This window comes from Antechinus flavipes, chromosome 2 (genome assembly GCF_016432865.1).
Source record: "Antechinus flavipes isolate AdamAnt ecotype Samford, QLD, Australia chromosome 2, AdamAnt_v2, whole genome shotgun sequence".
Taxonomy (NCBI): domain Eukaryota; kingdom Metazoa; phylum Chordata; class Mammalia; order Dasyuromorphia; family Dasyuridae; genus Antechinus; species Antechinus flavipes.
The window spans coordinates 594496320-594510713 of record NC_067399.1 but is presented as its reverse complement, the minus strand read 5'-3'; the positions used below and the strand labels follow the sequence as shown (position 1 = coordinate 594510713).

Below are 14394 nucleotides of genomic sequence, written 5' to 3'. Positions count from 1 at the left end.
ATAAAATTTGCATCAATTTCCCCTCTAAACCAAACACTGATTTCCCAAATGTTCCCAAATTCTCAAATAACATTCATTATGCAAAGGATATAAATATAGATGTGTGTATATGTGTTCCTTGTTATGGTTTCCTCTTACATGACCAGACTTTAGCAAGCCAGTATACACCAGGATCAATGAATCAATCAATCAAATATTTTATTAAAAATACTTTGTAAAATGTGAAGGGCTGTTAGGTGGCACAGTAGATAGAATGTAAGGCCTAGAGTCAGAAAGACTCCTCTTCATGAGTTCAAATGCATCCTCAGATATTTACTGTGTTTCTCTGGGTAAAACACTTAAGCCTGTTTGCTTATTTCCTCATTTAAAAAATGAATTGGAGAAGGGAAAAGCAAACTACTCCAGAATCTTTGCCAAGAAAACCCCAAATGGGATCCTAAAGAGTGGGACACAACTGAAAAATGACTCAGTAATAACAATTGGCGAAAGGAATGGCTCTCTCTCAGTAGAATGTGAGCTCTTTTAAAGAATGTACTATATTTTTGCTTTTCTTTGTATAATCATTATTTAGAGTAGTATCTGACACATAATAAATGATTAATAATGTTTGTTGACTAGCAGGAAATATGAACCGATTTTTAAGCAATCTTAAAATCTCAACAAATTCTCCAATTGTCAGGTATAATTTTATAGACACTACTGACAAAAAGACAAGTAAAATTAGCCTACAATAACTATCATTTAAAAGAGAAATAATATTGAGTCTAAAATAATGTTGATGATGATAAAGATGACAAATAAGATTGATGGAGGACTTAAGCAAAGCTGCCAAAATGTTATTCTTAGAAGCATGGTTTCACAATGTCATTCAACAGCTCAAGAGCATTAAATGACTCTCTATCACCTCTACCATAAACTATAAATTCCTCATTTTGAGATTTAAAGCCCTGGCTTGAGCTCTTTGTAAGGAATAAAAAGAAGTCTAATTTTTTCCTGGACCTCAGAATGCAGAATGGGGAATGTGTGATAAAACTGGAAATGTAGAGAAGGATGCTAAGTTTAGCTTTAAATTATATACAGCACTTTAAATGGGAAAATTCATTTTTTATGCTAGAGATAACAAGGAATCCCTAGAGTCGATTAAGTAAGAGAATGCCGAGATGTCAACAAATACCCTGTTTTTTCGAGAACTAATGCCTAGAAAACAGGCTGTGCATGAGCCTGGCATACCAACAACCCATTGTACTCATCCTCTGAAGAGTCTCATCCTCTGGAAAAAAAATGTATTGTTTTGACCAGCACCAGCTGTTCTCTGAGAGATTTTTTATATTAATTGACAACTATTTAGATTTATTGGAACTTCCTTATTCCCAAAGATCTGAGATCCAGAAAGAGTTATCATGCTGCAATAGAAAGCTATCAATCATCTTTCCTGATAGCATGAACAACCCCCATACTTGTAATTGCTAAGTGAATTAAATTAGGGGCTGCACTCCTGCTCCTGCCATGACGACTCTAGTTCTATTCCCCACTGAATGATCACATAGCTCAATGACTCTAAAGACTTAAAATAATCCACAAAGGATTAGGGACTGTTTCCAAAGGACCCCAGAACTCCTATATTGTCTCAAAAATAACTGCATAGATGGCCTTGTCATGGGAACTGTTTACTCAAAACCTAAAAAACTGTGTTTTGAGTTTTCATATATAAAAGCCCTACCTGTGCCATAAGTCACAAATCTTCTTTAGGAGGACATCAGTTTGCAAATGTGTTTTCCTTATACTGAAATTAATTAAGCTTCTGTTTGATTACCCTCTCCTGTCTCTAGTTTACTTTGTTCAATTTGGCCATTCACAAGTTGTTAGACCAGTCCTGTGCTGGTTTACAAGAAAGATAAGATTAAATATGTGCTTTAGGAAGTAGCTGGGTGGAAAGTACATCATGAGATGTGGAATCACCTAATTCCTCCTGCTGTGAAGAATCACACTCAGAATTGTACTTAACTCCATTCTTATCTGATTCTTGCTCCTTTTCACCTAGTAAAGTTGGCACTCCTGTACTTTCCTTTTCTTCATTCTATCACTTAAATAACTTCTTATAGCCAATTGTATTACATTATATGTATTAATTATGTCTTTGGAAATTGAGCCAGGTCCATTTCTATTATAAAAAAGATCCTCTCTTTCTAATGTCCACTGCATTGAGTTTGAATTAGATCTGTAGTATTCACCCAGTTTTTCTCTGATTAATTTCCATTTGTCTAAATCTAATTCCTTTTCCTAATTTCTGGGTTGAAGAGTCTTTTCCACTGAATCAGGATCAGAGGCTTTTCCACCGGATCAGGATCGGAGCTTTTCCACTGAAATCCACTGACTTGAGTCATGGAGATCAATTAGGGTGACTTAGAAATTATCCAGGTAAAAGGTGAAGAAGGCCCGAAGTGGGATAATGACTCTTTCTATAAGTGTGGGGATTTTTGAGGGATGTTATAAATAGAGAATCAATGCAATTTGGCAATTAAATGGATATGTGAGGTGAGTGAGAATGAGCATTCATGAATAACAGCAAAGTTATCGACCTGGGTGAACAGAGAGATGGTGGTATCCTCAACAATGACAGGGAAGGAATAAGTTTGTGGTACGGGTGCTCAAAAGAGATATAATAAGTAGATTTCTAGATCTGAAAGTTTTCTTCTATCCAAAAATTTAAGGAAAGCTATATCAGGGTCAGCTTGCTAAAGGCTCCAAAAGTCAAATTAAGTAATTTATATTTTAAACTAAACTAAAGAGGCAATACAGAACCACTAGTTATTATTGACTGGTGATTCATTTGAACACATATGCATTTAAGGAAAATTACTTCATGAGCTTTAGGAACATGGATTATAATGGATTGAATTTCAGGAGACATATTGTCCCAGGATATATCAATCTGTGGATTCTTTACACACAAATGGTAATTTGTGGAGCTGATGAAGTTACCAATTATAAGATGACAGAGAAAAGAGGGCCCTGGAATGAGCCTTAAAGAATATCCACAATCACTGGTATGATATAGATGATAAGCCAATAAAAGGGAAAGAGGAAGACTAATCAGATTTGAGGAGAACCAGAGGATAGCATCATAAAAACCCATAGAAGAGGGAGTATTCAGGAGAGAATACTAAGTAGGGCCAAAGGCATTAGAAAGCTCAAGAAGTTCCTTGATCAGGAATTGGTAAAGAGAGGAAGACAGTGAGTCAGATATGAAATTCTTTGGGAAATGAAAAAGAATGATTTAAGAGATCATAAATAATCACCATAATCTCTAAAGGATGAAAAATTTTAATCATAAAAAATTCAAAAGATGATAAATTGTTGAGTGATAGGGTTAAAGAAAGAACTTGGAATCCCAACTTTCCTCCGAGACCACTGAGGCAAAAATTAAAAGTGCAAAGAGAATTACTCCATCATCAGGTGAAACCAGATTGCAATGAGAGCAGATAAAAGTACGAGAGAAAGTGGTGAAAGAGGAAATTATTGTAAAGCTAATATAAGCTGCCTGTGGCAGCCCCAAAATTCCTTCTAAGACTTTTGAACAAGGTAGCTAGGTGGTACAGTTGATAGAGGATTAGGTCTGGAGTCAGAAAGATTCATCTTCCTGAATCCAAATCTGGCCTCAGATGTTTAGGCAAGTCCCTTAACCCTATTTCTTTTAATTCCTCCATCTCTAAAATGAATTGGAGAAAGAAATGGAAATTCCTATTTGCCAAGAAAATCTCAGACAGGGCCATGAAGAGTCAAGACAGGACTGAAAACAATTGAACAACAATGACAAAGTCTTTTAAATAGAAAAACTTATTTCAGCAAAACTAGATCTATAGATCTACAAAGACAAGGGAGGGGGTAGTAATTCCAAGCACCATTTCTAATTACTTTATCCATGTTTTGTTTTGGTTTTTAACTACTCTTATTTCCTGCTGCAACATCTACTATCAACTTGATATTTCTACCTGGATAAATCAGAGATATCTAAAATTCAACAAATCCCAAAATGAACCCATTCTTTTGCTAAAGAATATCATTCTATCACCCTATTAAATTCCTGTAATCTATTACCAATGCCTAGAATCCTCTCATTCCTCATGAAATTGAAGTTTTCTTCATGAAGATTTTCCTGGTTTCCTGTTGTTAATATATTTACTTACTTTATGTATACTTTACTTATACTTTATATTCTTTACATTCATTATATATATATATGTATATGTATATACATATACATATATATATATATATATTTTATATTGCCGTGTCTGTATAAATGCTATATTCTCTTAGAAGAAAGTAAGATGTAAGTTCTATGAAACTAAATTATCCTTTGTTGTGTTTTTATGTTCAGTGAGGTTACATAATAGATATTGAATGAATTAACAAAGCATTTATTAAGAACTTAACTATGTGCAAAGTACTGAAGATACAAATAGAAAAGACAATCCCTCCTCTCTCAAGATGCCCACATGGGAAAACAAACATATGTGGAAGCTTTTAGCTGCAAGTCAGATGGAAGGTGCCATTGTCCTTGGGCATTGTTTCTCCTCTGATACAATTCCCATTTGTAAAATCCTATTGCTCATGTGGAACGGTGTAAAACTACCAAAGTCTTTGATGGCAAGAACTTTGTACACTAAATCTTGACTTTAGCACCTGTCTCCACAGGGACTGTTTCCCAGATTGATGCCTGAGTGTACCAGACTGGTACTGGTCCTGGGCTGTCTTCATCTGGGTTTGAGGGCAGATAGTGATCAAGGTGATGGTGGTAGTCTGATTTGTCTGGCCATGCTTCTTTTCATCTGTCACCTGGAATTCCCTGCTGTTTTAATTAGATTGGCATAGATTTTCATGAATTTCTTGCTTAAATACACTTTTGGTCTTGTATACTCAGTGCCTAACATAATGGATTTCATATTTGGAAGAAGCTTAAGAAATGCTTTATGATTGATCACATGTTAAATAAAATACGTGTAGTAAAACTAATTAAAACAATATCAGCATCAGAAATTGTACTTGATCTTTCTACTGAGAGAAGGAAAAGATTTAATTTTGATTTTTTTTTCTTTTCTCACTCACTGTATTGGCTCACAAATCTCAAGATACATTTAAGGACACAGCAAGGAGTCCATGAATCAGAGGGCCTATAAAGTGGAGAAAAATGAGAGAATGAAAATGGGAAAAAATTGTATTGAGACAAGTTGTGGAGAACCTTGAATTCTAGCTGAATCAATCTGCAATTTAGACTGCAATCATTTGAAACCATTGGAGACATAATGAAAACCATTTTCAAAAGTGATATCTGAAAACAGGTACAATACAAATCAGAGGAGGGAGGGAATGGAGTCAAGGAGCCAATTCTATTATGTTATAATGTTATAATTGGGCTCATGTAATACCATAAATCAGTTGAAGGCCAGGATTAAAATAATGGCAATGGATTAGAAAAGGACAAGATACAGGTCTGTAGAACAGGAATCTGCTTTCTGTATACTCTTCCCAAGCCCTCTAGTTAGCATTCACTCCCTTTTCATTCAAGTAGTTTTGTCTGAAGATTTTTCTTTATTAAAAAATTATATTTTAATAAATTTTTGGTATCTTTTTCCCCTTACTGGATTTCTTCCTTTTATCCCTTACTCTTTTTTCCTTCCAGAAAGTCATCCTTTAAAAGGGATTTTTTTAAAAGAGGAAGGGAACAAAAACGATTAACACATCCAAAAACTTTTAACATATATCCAAGTACTTCTACTTCTGTAATGTTACAGAATGAGATGTCTTCTCATAGCTCTTCACTGGGACCAAATTTATTTATTGTAATTTTGCAATATTTTTTTCTTTTTCTGAGGTGCATTTGCAGTGTTGTAGTCATTATTTATATTATTTTCTCAGCTCTGTTTATTTTACTTTTCATTAAATATAGTAATCTATTACATTCATGTATTATTAATGTATTAAAAATATCTCTTTGAGACAGCTAATTGGCTAATAGTGGATTAAGCACTGGCTCTGGAGTCGGGAGAACCTGCATTCAAATCCAGCTTCTGACTAATGATACATATTAGTTGTGTAACCCTAGACAAGTCACTTAACCTCAACTGCTTCACAAAAAACTACCTACCCCAAAAATGCATCACACTCTGCACCTTAACGTCATCACCTCTCTCTAACAGATAAAATGCTTTATCATCAATCCTGTGGACTTTTAGATGATCACTGTATTAATCATAGGTCTTATTTTCTTCAAAATTCTTTATTTTTACAATACTGTCACCTTGTAAATCTTTCTGGTTTTGTTCATGTCATTCCACATTAGTTGTCAATATTACTCAGTTTTATGGTATTGATGATTTTGTAGCTGATAGTCAAGATATATCTTCTCAATAACATTTTGTAAAAGCTAATTACAGTAAACTGATTGATATTGTATAAAATACCTAGTGGGTCTCATGAGGACAGTATCAGGAAAACTCTAAACAATTCTCAGGAGAAAAACAATTAGTTGGCCTCTGGGAACCTAACCTGCCAATGAAGAGAGGGGTAAGGAATAAGTGTTTTATCTATCTAATAAATGTTGTCTTATTTAGTTTTCCTAACAAGCTTCCACTGTAAGTGTTTATAAATGTTATGATTATCCTCATTTTATAATTGAGGAATGTGAGGCAAGTTAGATGACTTTTCCAGGGTCACACAGGATGTATTTGAGGTCACATTTGAACTTAGATCTTCCTAACTTTTAGCTCTGGGGTCTTTCCACTGGGGTTAACCCTATATATGTATATACATATACATATATATGTAATATGTATAATATATTAAAGGAAGAGATACAAGGCAAATCTCAAGCTTTTCCCAAAAATTTACTTCTATTTGGTGAAGCATCTCTAAATGAAATGGAAGCAATTAGTAAGAACATTGCTAAGCCTCTATTGTGGGAGGGAAAAAAAACTACCTGCTAAAATCACAGACAATATTCATTTGTTTAGAAGATCAACACTATTGATTATCAATGAATGCTGCCTTAAAGCATTAATCTGCAAATGAAAAACAATAAATTGCTATTTTAAAAGTTAAAATTACTAGTGCTATTTTGAATGTAAAAAGTCACAATTAATCCTGTACTTGAAATTTATTTCAATATTTATGCTTCTGGGCTTTATTTATAGCAATATAACTATCATTAAATTTTCTTTCAATACCGACAACTTTATTTAGCAGTAGTAAGAATAATTAATAATAATAACTAGCATTTATATAATATTTTATGTTTGGCAAAACACTACATATATGAAATAATTTTGTCCTTTCAACTACCCTATGAGACTGACTATTATATCCTTTCTATAGGTATAAAAACTGAGGCTAAGGGAGATCCTATAACTTGTCCAAGGTCACAGAGCTAGTGTGTGAGACAGAATTTGAACTCAGATCTTTCTGATACCACATTTAGCCTTTATCCACTCTGGCAACTAGCTGACTATTTTGTATGCTACTAATTCTTAGTTTTACATTATAATTACTTATTTTAAGAAAAGAGTCATAAAGATAATTTTCATTACTAATAAACTATTAAAATATTCACTAATTTCCATTATTACATGTTTCAGTAAGATTCATTTGTTAATTTCTAGCACCAAAACATTGAAACCATTATGTATTAATTAAAGTAACCTAATTTAAACATTTTGCTGTTTCAATTTTTGAAAATTAGCTGTTTACAAATTCCATTGTTTATGCTCAAAGTTCAGTGACAAAAATCTGGTTTTCATTCATATGATGATTCATCAAGTCAACTAAATAAAAGCATGTTAAAAGTTTCATTAATCTTTATTTAAGAAAATTCTATTATTGATACTTAAAAATCTGAAGTTTCTCTCTAGTTTGTACTTTGTATCTTTGACATTTAGAAAATAGATTCAAAATGTATTCCCTGTTGCCATTTTTAACTGTTCTTCAGAATCCTTTTAACTGATCATTTGATCAAAATAAGCTAACTATTAAAGGTGACATCATAAATGAAATCACAACAGTTAATTTTTGTCCAATAATTAGTTTTTTTAAGCACAGTGAAAACCAGACATGCCTTAACGCCATTAAGGTAAAGGTTGAAGATCAAAATTATTTCACTCATTAAGAAAAAAAATATATATATAATATATATATATATTATATATATATATATAATATATATATATATTAAAGTTGAATAAAGGCTTAGCATATTGTTAAGAATCTCATAAATACATGAAACATCATTAAGGGACCCATTTTAGAGAATTTGTTCTATTCAAGTGCATCATTATTGCTAGAAAAACAACATGATCCATTGGTCAGGGATTAATTATTACATCTTAAAATGTTAAGAACAACACATTTGTGTGCCTTGAAATTAACTGCTTGAAAAGTAAAACTTTTATTTTAACAATATGATTAATAATTTTATTTTTTAGTTGTTTAGATTGAAAAGTTTAAGTACTTTACTAATTGCAATATGTTTTGCTAATTATTTCATGTATACATGCTTTATCTTCTCAAGTAGACTGTAAATATTTTATAAGCATGGATGATATCTTACACTATTTTGTATAACTCAGAGCATCCTGCATGGATAAGCATTGAATAAACATGTATTTATTTATCTCTCTAATTCTATTATTAGAAACATGTGCATGAACTATTTCTGATGCTTTTGCCTCATAATAAATTGGCATCCTCAAAAAATTTTGCTGGCTGACTCATCAATTACACACTTACTTGTACATAACTGATGAATAAAATTATACTTCAAATTTACCAAATATATGTATTATATTTTTCTCCCAACAATTCCATGTAGATGATATAATACATGAAGTTTTATTTGGCCTTCCAAATAGTTGGTTTAATATCTTAAGAATGATAATAATAATAGGCATTTATATATATAGATTTAGATTTAAGATTTTCAATTTTTATATGCACTAATTTTCCTATTGTCTATATGACAACTTTGTAATGTATAAACTATAACAATTGTCATTTTCACATAAAAAAACAAGATCAGATAAGTGACCAGTGAGAAAAAGGAACTGAACCCATATCTCTCATTATCACAGAATCACTGATCTAGAAATGGAAAGGACATTGTTGATCATATATTGCAAAGCCATTTTATAGATAAGGAAAATAAAGTGATGGGAAGTTAAATGATTTGCTCATGGTCATACATAGACTGTCTGAAGTAGTCAAGGAATCTAGATGATTCCAAGTCTAGCTCTCTCAACAAGCCAAGTTGCATCTAAGTTCCTGCAATGCCACCAGCATGAGTCATTAGTGCATTAGTCGAGACATGAATGGTTCTATGCAAGGTACAGACAAACATACAAAGAAAAATTAAACTGTCCCTGAATTTCAGTTTACCAAAGTGGTACAAAAGATATACCATGAACACAAAATTCCATACTCAGGGAAAATAACAATACCTACAATATACCTATTTCTTCATGATGTATAAATCATTGTACTTTAGCCCAATTGATCCTCACAATACTCTTCAGAAGCAGATAATGAAAGTATTTTCATACTCATTTTATACATGAGAAATTCAGAGAATCAAAATGATTTGCTGAAGTCATACGGTGACAAAAGGAGAAACTTAAAATCAGGCCATCTGATTCTTTAAATATAGTACCATTTCTGAGTAAAATATAGAGCAAATTTTGAAATTATTATGATGCAAAAGAAGGTACAAAAGAAAAAGGAAATTCAAAGAACTAAATTATTTCTGGCTAAAGTGGTAAAGGGAAACTTCTGGGAGAAGACAGCATTCAGCCTGGGATTGCAAATTGTCAAGCATTTGTCAGTCAGAAAGGAAAAGATATGCACAGAGATAGGAGCAATTGGGGGGAGTGAGGACTAAATTCCACTTGGACAATATTCATAAAGGGAAAAATTTCATTAAGCAGAAAGGTACATTGGGTTCAAATATGAAAAAAAATTAGTAGGCAGTTGAAAAATTTTGGAATTTGGAATATGTTAAATAAACTTAGCTATCACACTTCAGTGTGCTATCTATATATATAAAATCTATAAATATCATAATTATAAAAGGATTTAAAGATATTTACATTAAAATTACCAATTGAGTAGATAGTTATGCTAACAGATCTTTTTCTTCCAATCAATGTAGCATCTATGACAGCCTTATCTTAGAGGTGTGGAAGGTAGTGAATCAGAAAAGCTACTTCATATTGAAAGTACTCTGTGGAAGCACATTCATTCAAAATGGTAGCTAATGATCTTCTACAAATGTGTTTGCTTTTTCTCTAGTAAACAGGATAAAAATACTTCAAAGCAAAGGCACTTAGTGAAAAAAGCAAGGAGATTTTCAACAAACCATCTTCCCTTACATTTATAGCAGTCTCATAGCTTCCCATATACATACACATTATCAGTTGGAGAGTGACCTTATATAGCAATCATATTTGAAGAGTGGCCCATATATAAAGAATAAATGTGGTTGGGCAACTTTCCCTCTTGATAACTTCAGGATCCCTGAGGCTTGCTGGTGATTTCATCTTATTGTTTTCACTGGTAATACTTGTCAGTGGTTGTGTTGTCTTATTGGCCAAGAAATAAGACACAGGGTCTGTTCTCCTGACATCTCTCCTAGGTACACTCCCTTATTTGATTCTGCTAATCCTGTTGATCTTAACAAGCAGGTTACTTGGCTATCATCAGCATTTCTTCTGAGATTATCTCTTTAAAGCTAAAAAAAAAAAAAAAGTCAGCTTCTGTCAACTAGAGAGCATAGTCAATCTAGGCATATTCTTCATAAAAATAGGGATTTGTAGAATTCTTTTGTAGTTAAAATCCATATTCAAGGATAATCATTAATCCTGTTTTTAACTGTACATTCTCCTTCACACTCTAGCCAAAGGAAATCAAATAACCTCCTAGAATCAATTGGGGATTTATGCTTAAAAATATATGTTAATTACACAAAGATTTTGAATATCAGAATTTTATAAGCCATAGTTAAAAAACAAAAAGAAAAAATTTTATTTCAAACATGTGCCTTTTCTTCTTATTCTGGCTAATTTTATTCGTATAAGACTTTGTTTTTATGTAATAAAATTATAATTTTTCATTTAATTATTGTCCCCATATAGCAACTAATCAAGAAAATTTTCTCCTATTTATATCTGCATGAATCATAAATTTTCTATTTTTCATTGTCACTTTTTATACTTAGTTTACCTATGTTTTAAATTGACTATTTAGTGCATGTTGTTCCCTCAGTAGTAAGTAAACTCCTTGAAGGCAGAAGCTAATTTTTTTGGTCTTTTTCCCCTAATCTCTAACATTAACCCTTGTATAAGTAAATTGCTAAATGCTTGCTGGAAAAATGAATAGATGTCTAAATCCATTTAGAATTTGTTGTGGAACTTAGTGCAAAATATTAGTCTAAATATCCATTTTTTTCCTTCAACAAATTCTGTTTAATAAGTTACTTTTCTAATGATGTTTGTCTCATATTAACTAAATATTAGACTATTATTTATTTGCACATATTCCATTTCAGCCCACTTTACAATTTTGTTTATTCTTTGAGACCTTCTTAATAAAAAGAATGAGCAAGAACAAAATAAGCACATAATAGTAGGTATAGTGTTATAGACCTAGTCATATATCACTTTCAGTAGATCAGCTGCCAAATTCAAGCACAAGCTATGTCATATTCCCTACTCAGTAGCAATCTTTAATGACTTTGTATGGCCTCTAAAATAAAATACAAACTTCACCTCAATCTAGATCTTATCTAAATTTCCAGTCATTTCTTATTACATACTTTCATATACTTAATTCCAGTTTATGTATTCCTGACAGTTGTTCTTCACATAGGCCCTTCCATCTCCTACCTTCCTGCTTTGAATAAATGGTCCCCTATGCCTGGAATGTATTCCATCTTCCCCTATTCCTCACAGAATCACTAGCTTTCTTCCAAGCTTTTCTTCTAGATCCTACATATGGGACTTTGTAAGTTCCATACTAGCTCCCTAGAAGCCTCAGAATCAGTGAGAGTCAGGATAAGCAAAAGTCCTTGGTTTTTAGGGGGAGAAGTGAAACAAACTGCCACAAGCTCTCCACAACCTCCCTTCTCATTCTCCTCCAAAGTAACTCTGGCTTGTCTCACTCCACCCCCTAATCCCTCCTACAATTATCTGTATATACCAAAAGATGGAGCCAACACGGAATAGTGAAAATGGCCATTTTTCTAAGCATATGCTAATAGAGTTATTGTCCAATAGGTAATTAGCCTTAAGTGCTCAGTTGTCTGATTTAGTTTTAGCCCTTTGCAGGACATTCTCTGGTCCTCTTGAATAATATATTGATCCAATCCCTAATAAGAAAAAGAATTTTATGATTTATCAAATCAGAAAGGAATCAGAGTAGGATGTTCCCAAATGGTTCAAGAGAGAGATAAGAATTATGATAACAAAATTTACAACCTGCTTAGCTGAAATAATATAATATGAAAATATGACAGATTCATAGGAGAATTTTCTCAACTTTTTAAAGAATAATTCTTTAAAAATTTGGCTGTTGTATGGATTAAATAAGATAACATAAATGCTTAACATAGTATTTGGTAAACAAAAGGCACCATATAAAGGCTTACTCCCTTCCCCACTTTAGTATTAATATGACAAAGAAAACACTCTACCAGACCCCATTTAGGAGACAAATATAGGACTATTTTTCTGTACTATGGTACTATTAAGCTCAGGAAAAAAAGGAGAAAATAAGGAAAACTCCAGACCAATATTATTAATGTGGAAAATATAAAATATTAAAAGCAAATCCAGTTAGAGAGACTACAAAAACTTATCAAAGAAATCATTCAAATATTATTGTTCTGTAAGAAATGACCAGCAGGATGAATACAGAGAGGTTTGGAGAGACTTACATGAACTGATGCTAAGTGAAATGAGCAGAACCAGGAGATCATTATACACTTCGACAACGATATTGTATGAGGATATATTCTGATGGAAGTGGATTTTTTTGACAAAGAGACCTAACTGAGTTTCAATTGATAAATGATAGACAGGAGCAGCTACACCCAAAGAAAGAACACTGGGAAACGAATGTGAACTGTTTGCATTTTTGTTTTTCTTCCCAGGTTATTTTTACCTTCTGAATCCAATTCTCCCTGTGCAACAATAGAGCTGTTCGGTTCTGCAAACAAATATTGTATCTAGGATATACTGCAACATATCTAACATATATAGAACTGCTTGCCATCTAGGGAAGGGGGTGGAGGAAGGGAGGGGAAAAATCGGAACAGAAGCGAATGCAAGGGATAATGTTGTAAAAAAATTACGCTGGCATGGATTCTGTCAATATAAAGTTATTATAAAATAAAAGAAAATAAAAAAAAAAGAAATCATTCATTATGACCAAGTTAGATTTATACCACAGATTCAAGGGTAATTTTATGTTAGGAAAATTTTATGTTTAATATTAATTAGAAAAACATTCTAAATCATGTGATTATCACAATAGATACAGAAAAAGCATTGACTAAATACAAAACTTATTAATGTTTATTAAAAAAAGAAAAACAATAATACAGAGTATAGGCATAGATGGGCCTCTTTAAGATTATAAATAATATCTAGCTAAAACCAAAATCTATAATCACAAACAATGGGGATACATTAGAAGTTTTCTCAATGATTATGGAAATAAAGCAAAAATACCTACTTTCTCCATTATTCGACAATTCTAGAAATGTTAGAAATAGCATCATGACAAATGAGAGAAACTAAAAGTAAAAGGGTAATTTTAAAAGAGATAAAAACCATCCCTATTTCCTGATACCAAAAGTTTTCTCAAAAACTTCTCCGTTTCTCAAAATAAATAAATAAAATAATCCATAGTTTCACTAGATATATAGGCTACAAAATAACACCCTCCCCAAACTGCAACATATCTGTAAAATAACAACAACAACAAATCTAAGAGGCTATTATATAAAAAAGTGGAATGTCATGAAAAATAACTAGAAAAGAATAAAGTGTTGAGGCTCAACCTACCAAAGCTAATCAAATAGCTGCATGGATTTTTTAAAATATTACTTAAATAAAAGAAAGCAATTTAAATAGTTGGAATAATATTCAGAAGTTATGGCAAGGCCAAGGTAATATAATAAAAATGACAATTACTACCAAAGTTAATGATTTTAATACTATGCCAATAAAGCTATAAAAGGGATAATTTTCAGAACCCTATAGGATAAAATCAAGATTCATTTGAATATTCAAATGATCCAAAATATCAAGATAAATAATGTCAAAGGGTAAAAAGAAAGGAAAATAGCAA

The 14394-nt window shown here is 32.1% G+C and overlaps 1 protein-coding gene across 1 annotated transcript in view; it reads right to left on the bottom strand.

Moving 5' to 3' along the window:
* The window catches only part of ATRNL1 (attractin like 1), a 1270304-nt gene that overhangs the window by 948875 nt on the left and 307035 nt on the right, over positions 1–14394 (bottom strand). The gene's annotated exons all lie outside the window — the stretch shown is intronic.